Consider the following 9,646-nt stretch of genomic DNA (forward strand, 5'->3'; position numbering starts at 1 on the left):
GCCATTAATTTTTATTCCAAGTTAGGTGGGATGCCATTGGAAGATTATTATATAATCTTTATCAGGAAATGAAATCAATAATACATGATAATCCTAAGATCACTCAGCAATTCCAATCCTAGGTATTATACCACCAGAGAAGGACACAAATGTGCACCAAAAAACATACACAAGAATATTCATGGTGCCATTAATCAAAATAGCCAAAACCCAGATACAACCCAAATGTCAGGAGAACAGATAAGTAAATTTTCTTTAGGGGGTTATACTTTATTGATGTTTATTAAATAAGTAAATGAATAAATAATACTACGGAAGAATGAAAGATCTAAGACATCTCCCCATGCACAGATCATTATGGAACAGCTACCGTTGCAAGGCAGATAGCCACTCTCCATTATTGGATTACTTACCATTGTACCTCATATGGCAGACCTTTGGGGAAGGTACTTAGTTCTTTTGATAAAGTGTCAGAGAGTTCATTGTTGTGAGAGCAGAGCCCTAATGCTAAGCCCATCCACCCATCTGTGGTCCAATAACCAAGCCAATAATGATGAAGGAGCTCAGGATAAATATCTCCCCTTAAAGGGCTAGGATCTGCAAATCCTTTGCAAGCTCTTAACAGTTACTTTCAAGGTATCATACCTGAATGGGACGTCTTTATCAGAAAATATGATCAATAATAGATGATAAATAACTAACGAAATATATAACCTTCATGTAAATTTTTTAAAATTCTAGTTGAGAGCAGGCACCCTTACAAAAATATTTCACATTTCTACGATGGACTTAACGTCAACTTTTTGCCTTTTAATCAGCCAACTATGCATCTGGCATCTAAATCCCATCTTCTAGGAGACAAGCTGACCTGGTAGGTTTCTTCTATTTTAAACAGAGAAATATAGAGCATCTCATTAAAACCATACCCTAAATGAAAGTCAGACTGCAGTAAGGCCAAATCACCTTAAATATAGCATGTTTTAGTGTTATGTTCTAAATCTATTTTTTAAAAGATTTATTTATTTTTTATTTGAGAGAGAGAAAGAGAAAAAGCACACAGGGTGGGGAGCACCGAGGGAGAGAGAGAATCCCAAGCAGACTCCCTGCTGAGCATGGAGCCCAATGCAGGGCTCGATCCCATGACCCTGAGATCATGACCTGAGTCACCCAGGAAACTCTATTCTGTATCTTTTTTTATGTATTAAATGTGAATTTTTGTAGAGACTCATAAGATGTATATTACAGTGTCAGGGGCATTCACTCCCTAGACTGAGAGTAAGGCCACAACAGAAGCAAAACTCACATGGGTGGGAGCAGAAACCAGAAATGACTCTGGAAAATACTTAGGGAACGAAGAAACCCAGAGCTTAAAGCAAAGCATAAACCACAGCCTTCTAATTCTGAGATGATAGTGGGGAACATCTGTTTACCAGTTAAATTCACTGTCATTTACATGAGGGAGTACATGTAATGGACAAAGCATTAAGATCACTGAAGGATGACATGTTTTGTTTGCAGTAATGTGTGACTGTGCAGCCTTTCCAGCCAGCACTCAGTTATGTCCAACATCACTGAATAGCCCTGCGAGCCCCTCCCATTACATCAAACTCTTGCTCTTGCAAGCCTCTGTGTGGCAAAGAAAACCAAGCTGTTCTGGATAATCCATGCTGTGATCCCAGGACCATAGAGCAAACGGAACAGTCTCCTTGGAGATATTTAACGCTGAGGAGCCACAGAATCTAAAGCCATGAAACTAATAGTCTAATGACTTGGAGTTTTTATGGTTTTTTCAATTATCATTTAAAAGAGATAGAGCTACAGAGAACTTTCCTAAACACCTTGACTAATAAACTGTCAGTGTTTAAACAACAATTACATTATGAAATGGAAATTAGCTGTTATGATCAAGCCATATGGCTAATATAATTGATTGGTTCATATTTTTAAGAAGATGGAAAGCACAACTCAAAGAATAACTGAATGGATTTTACAAAATTAAGTAGAAGCGATAAGTTCTACTTTGTTGGACAGGTTGGGGGTTTTATGTGAAGAACAGAGAAAGAAAAATTCTGTTATTTCTGATTTTGAATGGGAACTCTGAATATAAAAAAAAAAAATCAATGATTTGGGGCACCTGGGTGGCTCAGTCAGTTAAGCATCTGCCTTCGGCTCAGGTCATGATCCCAGGGTCCTGGGCTAGAGCTCCGCTTTGGGCTCCCTGCTGGGTGGGAAGCCTGCTTCTCCCTCTCCCACTCCCCCTGTTTGTGTTCCCTCTCTCACTCTCTCTCTCTCTGTCAAATAAATAAAATCTTTTTTTTAAAAAATCACTGATTTGATTAAGTTAAAACTTCTCGTACAAAATGAAAAAAAGGAAATTTGCATCTATATATTGAATATATATATATGTATGTGTATATATATATATATATATATATATATATATATATATATATCAAAGAGACTTTAAAATGAGAAGCTATACAAATATTCACTTCCATAGCTGATAGCATGAGAAAAAATGGTTCTGGGTTTTCTCCCTATTTTAAAAGTACGCTTCCACACATTTGGAATAACTGCAGTTTTATCATGCTTTGACCATGTTTTATCTGGTTTACCTCCTTTAATACATGACAATTTCCTGCATTGATACTGGCAAAACTGAGATGTATCTACAGGAAAATATCCCTGGGCCTGATGGGGACACATCTTGAGTTTTCGAGTGGCAAATGGGACACAGTTGTCCCTTCTCATAACTGAGTGTCCTGAACTTCCTCCCTGAAACTCACTCTAGGCTGCAGGTCTGGATTGAACCTTTTCTTCTGCTGATCTTTCAACCTGAATGAAAATAAGCCCTAATCATTCTACACTGAAAATATCTCTCCTTTGGGGTTTCTCTTCCTTGCTTAGGTTTGGTTTGAGGGTTATTGTTTGTGTTACTGTTTTGGTGAGTTGTCGGCTCTAGCCTCCTGGGTTGCCAGTGAAAAGGGCTTCAACATATATTATTTCTTTTAACTTTCACAAAGATCCTCTAAAGGAGGCATTATTATCATCATACCCATTTACAGATGAGAAAATTAAGAATCAGAGAGGTTAATGAATTTGCCCTTACAGAGTGGTAGAGACCAGAAAGAAGACAGATCATTTCTAAGCCTGCATTATTTCCACTGAGTCATAGGCAAAAAGAAATTTGTTCATTGCTTTTCTTTGCCCTTTGAACTGGGTTTCTGGAAAGCGGAAGTAGCTAATGTTACCTTAATGTTAAAAGAAAGAAAGAGAGAGGTGGGGAGGGAGGGAGGGAGGGAATGAAGAGAAAGGTTTCACAACAAACCTGGAGCAGAAAGGCACAAATGTGGGACCTTGATTATGGAAGTGAAAAGGAATTTTTCTCAAATCGTTTTGGCCAGAGCCTGCCTGGCACTTTTTAAGCCCCTTGGCCTACTTTGACCATCTGCTCCCTGTGCTTTGTACCTGCAGACCCTGATGTCTGGGTCTCATCCTAACTGCGCCTTGTGTAGGCGACAGGAGCCTGGAACTGCCCTGATGTGTGCATAAAGGAAAATGACGCGTGGCGGGCCTCCTCTAAGGCACACTGCTTCCTGTGTGCCATGAAATAACTCAGGGAGTCCTTATGACTCCTCTGTGAACTGTCATACTCATCCCCAACCCCATCGTACAGAGAAGGATGCTGAGAAAAGCTACCTAATGTGCGCAAGGTCTCACAGCAAGTAAATGGTGCAGGTGGAAACGGGGCCTCAGACTTGGTGGAGGGGACGCCGGGGGCCAGTTTCAGGCCCATGCTGTGTCACCAGAGTCCTCCTTAGTGTTGGCCTGGACTGGATACCAGGATCTCAACACAGCTACTAATGGTGGGGCAGATCGCTGAGAGATGGATGGGGTGGGGAAGCGGCCCAAAAACAGGCGCTTTTGCAGGGACTTGAGCTGTGATAGAGTTCAAACCCTCCTTTACCGATGAGCGTCAGAAAAGCAGCTAGACAGAAAACCTGGGCGTCCCCAGAGTCCCAACTTCTAATGACCCTTTGCCACACGGCTGGGGACGCTTTTGGGACATCTGCCACCTACAGCAACCGAGGTCCTTGGGGCTCTGCGAAGTTCAGGCACGCTAAGAAGCTGGGCCCCCACAAACACCGTTGGCACGTTATAACCACCCCCCCAGAGCGCCGGCCCTTTGAAAAGGTGAGGCCCCATTCTCTCTGGAGCAATATCTGGGGAGCCGGCACCTTTCAGAAAATCTCCAGATGCTTCCGGGCCTCCCCCGGGGAAGATTTTCTAGCCATCCGTCCCTGTCTCCGGATCACCAGGCCGCCGGTCACAAGGCGGGCGCGTCCCCCGCTGGAAAAACATTCGGGGCTCTGCCCGCCCACTCGCCGCGGGGCCCTGCCTGCCCCAGCGCCCCTTTCCAGCGGTGCCTGGGCGGCTGCCGAAGCCATATATCCTCTCACGGGGTCTGGCCAGTCCCGGGTTTCTCCGACCCTCGCCGCGCAACTGACTACATCTGGCGGCTTGGAAAAGCGCAGAGGCTGCGGGTCCAGGGCCGCTCCCAACAAGCCCTCGGCTTCCTCGGCGCGCTCGGCTGCGGACCCACCTCGAAATCCCCCGGTTTGTGGGATTGAGCGCGTCCATGACCTTGTTTAGCTTCTGTTTCTTCAAAGATAAACGGAGACGGAACGGAAAGTGATCGTGAGACTAGGAATGACCATCGGGTCCGAAACCAACGTTTATTTTCCTCTTTTGTCTTAAAAAAAAAAAAAAATCCCCTGGCCCTACAAGGCCACTAAAGCTCAGGGCCAGAGTTGTGCGAGACACTGGAAGCCCTCGTTGATTTTCGGCGGGGCCGCGAATCTGGGAGCGGGTATAAACCAGCAGGCGTGGCCCTGCTCCACGTCAGGGATACCACAATCGCGCCGGTGGTCCTGTCCCCATTCTGGGCCTGCGAGGCCGCAGTGGGATTCGCTGGTCTGCGGAGAAGAGGGGGCACCCAGGCGGCATTCTGCCCCTTCAGGGCTCTTGAACCCGCCGCATTGTGAGCTCCTGGCGGCGGGACAGGGCTCTGGCATCCTGACCCGTGTCATCAGTTGGGGAATGTAGGACTCTCAGTGCAGCTCGCCACTTTTAGGGCAAAGACCCTGAGCATCTGCATCTCTGCCCTTCCCCACCAGGCAGCCCTCCCTGTCCTCTAGCCCCAGAAACCGCACGGGGAGCACCGCGCTGGGGAGAGCTCAGGTTTGCACAGCAAGCAGAGGACAGAGGTCAGAAATGCGGCGGGTCACCCACCACAGAGGCTGCTGGGATTCTGGAACCAAAAATGAGGTCTGCCACTTTCAGTTTTCAAAGTGTTAAAGTTTCCAATGCACACAGCTCATCTGGGTTCAATCTCCATGATAAACAGCCATGATGTACTAAGAAGACACTTGCAGGTAGGACTTGGGTAAGACCAACTAGTAGCATGTCTGATTGCAGGCTTTCAAGAGTCTGCTAAGGAAGGCAGATACAGAGGTCCCTTTCCCATGTAGGAAAACTAAGGTTTTGATAGAAGATTCCAGAAGCTTAAGCCTGCCACTTGTCTGGCACAGCCAGTGGCCCCAGTCCCCTGGGTCAGCCACTCTACCTCACCTTCCAACATCCCACTGGTTCCTATGGATTGCTCGCGTTGGGAGTCCCCACGCGCAGGTGGTCAGGGTCCTCTTCTGTGGGTCTCCCAGGATGCTTTCGCGGCGGGATGGAAAGCGCCGTTCCTCTCCTGGGCCCCCACCCCCACCCCGCACCTCAGACCACAGTGCTTTAAGAACATTGTCACTACACCTGATGCGAAGACCCCCGTGAAGCAGTCGACACCAGCACAGGCAGCCCAAAGGCTCTGTGGCCGCCACGTCCCCGTGCACCCGCCTGCTCTGTGCAATCACCAAGAGGAGCCCTAGTCCTGCCCATAAATTTCAAAAGCGGCAATGGAGGCTCAGACCGGAAACTGACCTGCAGGGTTCACACACTTGAGCATATCCAAGCCAGATCTTCCTGCCCAGCGGGCTTTCTCCTGCCTGTTCAGCCGGAGAAGACAGGAAAATTAACTACAATGAGTGTATTTACTGAACGCGAACTACATGCCAAACAAACTTTGAAGGGCTTTATTTCTTGAACAAGCTGCTCACACAAAACAATCTCTACTATTATACCTGTACCCATTTTACAGAAGAGAAAACTGAGATGCAGAGATCTATTGATCATTTCCCTGAGCTCTAGCCAGGAGGAGTCTGACAACCCTCTGCTTTAGTTTTAGAGGATGGAATGTGCAGAGTGTTGGTGAAGGACGCGGCATGTGGTCCGCAGGGCTCTACTGGGCTCCCTGATCCTTTAGTTCTTCCAGGTCACTCACCAACAAAATGTGGGGAGGATTTCCAGGGCCACTGCTGGGGGCGGGGGGAGAGGGGCAGGCGGAGAGAGGAGAAGGGAGGACTGAGCTGAGGACCTCCAACCTAGGGACAGACTCATCTCATCTGGATTCTAACCTTGGCTCTGGATGTCTTAGTTTCGTAACCTCAGGCGAGTTTTTTAACCCCTCTCAGTTTCTGTCTTCTCACCTATGAAATAGGAATGACATGGAATGCAGGCAGGCAACTCCCTGTGAGGGTTAAATGGAGTAAGAGACTTACTTTTTCCTCTTGTCTTCCCTTAGGTTTCCTCATGCCTAGCACGGTGCCAGGGATGTGGAGAATGCTCAAGATGAGGCTTTTTTTCCCTTCCTTTTTGCTCTTCTGGAAGCAGAGCAGGCAGCACCTCACGCTCCCTCTCCGCCTTACCTGCTGCCTGTCGCTGCCCAGGCATGTTCCAGTCCATCCTCCTCCTTTGACCTCAGGCCTGGACCAACTGATGCTCTCGGGCAGAGCATTTGGAAGCCTGCCTGGCCTTGGGAGCTCTGAGAGCAATGGCAAGGGAGGGCAAGGGTGACTCAGGAAAGGAGCAAGGCTGGGTCTGCAGACTCACTGCTCCTGCCTATTAACCAGAACAACTCATAGACAGAACTTAAAACTCTAGAGTGAGCTTTACACATACTAACTCAATCTTCTCATCATCCATTAAGATAGGAGTGTCCCTACTTTATGGATGAGGAAATTGAGGCACAAAATGGATCAGTAACTGGCCTGTGGCCATACCACCAATTAATGACAGAGAAGGTATTCAAACCAGGAGGCTATACAGCCTCTCACCTTGGGGATATTGTGGCTGTGGCAGGGGAGGAGGCTAGTTAGAACCTGAGTCTGCAAGATTTCCCACAGCACCCTTATGTCTGGAGGCTTATAGACCACAAGGCCCTGTGTCCCTGCCCCTGCCTCCCCTCCTCCCCAACTACTTTCCAAAAGATCTGGAGCCCAGTGCCTGAGAGGCCACATCTCCAAATCGCAGCTCTGTCCTGCCTCATCCCCAGGACTGGAACTACCTTGGGCTTTACTGGCCCAGAGTCTGATGCTGTCTCTGCCCAGTCTCCCAGCTGCCTCCATCATCAATCTGTCAGAGACACTATCCTGTCACTGTCCTGGGGGCCTCTGTCATCCAGGTCCCTCAACTCTACAGGTCTGGGGCTCTTTTCTCTGCTTGCAGATCTAGTCAAATTCCTAGGAAACCTCTGCCTCCTTTCCCTCATCCCATTTCCTCCCTCTAGAGACCTGTGGGGCATAGGGGCTGTCCAATCTCTGGTCCATCCCTTTTGCATTGGGGGCAGTGTTTCTTGGTGGAGGCGGTGGAGAATTGAGCTCTGAACAATGGATGTGGGGAGAAAGTAGCCCAGGGAAGAACCCAGTGCCCCTCTCACCCCTGCCCCTGCACAGCGCCCCAGCTGGGGACTGCACCCAGCCAGGCCCTGACAGCAAGTCACTGCCTCAGGGGAGGCCCTCCATCCCTTGCCTCCTGACTAAAGGTGGCAGTTACCGCAGGCGTTTACTGACGCCTGCTTTCTGCCCCCAGGAATTGAACCTCTCTGGCCTTGCCAGCCCCATCCCTGATCGTCCTCCCATCAGCAGCCCTGGGTGCTTCAGGAATCTTTGGCCTCTTCTCCGTCCCCCTCATTTATTCATTCGTTCAATCAACAAACATTTATTGAGACTCTATTCTACTCAAGACTAAAGATCTTGAGCTAAAACCTAGTGCTTGCCCCCCCAGCCCCCCATTGAAATTCGGGCCAAAACGAGGAAAAAGCCAGAGTCTCTGAAGGGGAAGAAATCAAGGAAGGTTGCCAGAAAAGGTGACCTAAGGGCCCCTAAGAGTTGGGGGGGGTGCTGGAGAAGCTGATGGGGATGCCCCCGAATGGCCCCCTGGACCTCGCCTCCTCGTGGCCTCTCTCAGGTCAGCCTGGTGGTCAGAGAGGCAGCGGGCGGGGCTTGGAGCCTGGCTGAGCACTTTCCTGAGCCGTCACTTCACACGCCCCGGGAGTCTCCTGCAGCTCGGCCGGCGGAGCTCTGTCCGCGACACACTCAGAGGTGGCCTGGCCGCTGCCCTCCCCTCGCCACTCCTGGGCCCGTGCATCTGCGCGGTGGTGACCACTTCTACCAAGCGCCCACCCCCGCCCCCAGTACCCCGACGGCCAGCCGGACTGAGAAGCCCAGGCGGAGTGCCGGCGGTGTGGGGGAAGGGGGGTCCTGCAGGCGAAGGCCGGGCTCGAACAGTCGCGGCCGAGACTGCAGCCTTTACACTTTCCCCCCTCATTCCCATCTCCTGGCTTCCTGCCTTGGCGGAGACCGTTTGGAAACCGCAGAGAACACGCATCCTCCAGGTTCCGCCCGCTGCGGCCGACACCTCCTAGTTCGTCCTGCAGCGGTTCCGACCCCCTCCCGGGGATCGAGGAGGGCGGGGAGCAGCGGGAACCGACTGGGGCGTCCCCCTGCGGCGGCTCTGGAGCCCTCGCCCCCGCACAGCGTAGACGCGACCTGTCCCCACCCCCACCCCGGCGCCCAGCTTTCCTCGCACCGCCCGCTGCCCTCGCAGAAACGCCGGCCACCTTTAAGTGCCCTTTCACCTGGTCTTCTGCACGGAGCGCCGAATGGAGGGGGCAGAGTCCGGTGGGCCTCTCCCGCCGGCCGTCCTCTGGCTGGGCGCCTGGCCAGGGCTGAACTTGAGAAAGCAGAACCCCTTGAGGGGTTCGAAACTGCGATCCGAGCAACCCTTCGAGAAGCTGACCCGCCCAAAGGAGAGAAGGACCTGCCTGGGAGAGGCTCCAAGATGGGGTCGTGAGTGGTGGGGGGTAGGCCACCTCACCCCACACCGACTCTGCAGCCCCGGCAGCCTACATCCAAGCCGCAACCTTCCGCCCGCTCAAGAGGACCAGGGCCCTTCCTGTTGGGTCAACACAAATGCAGATCTACAGGATGGGTGCCCCCATTCGGAGGGCAGCTCCTGAGCACTGGAGCTGCTTGTGTCACCCTTGGAGAGCCAGCCTTCTGGGGCAGCTTAGCAGAGAGGCTGAGATCACGAGCGGAGGATCTGGGTCACCAGGCGTTGAACTCCAGTCTACCATTCAGAAAAAGTGTTCATCACAGAGCCAGTTTACCCCTCAGTAAAATGGAGATGATAGTACAAACCATATTGTACAGGTGTGGAGAGAATTAAAAGAGTTAATATACAAAAGTGCTTTAGACAGTAC

The sequence above is a fragment of the Ursus americanus genome, chromosome 1 (assembly GCF_024610735.1).
Source record: "Ursus americanus isolate L20-20 chromosome 1, mUrsAme1.1.p, whole genome shotgun sequence".
NCBI classification, from domain to species: Eukaryota; Metazoa; Chordata; class Mammalia; order Carnivora; family Ursidae; genus Ursus; species Ursus americanus.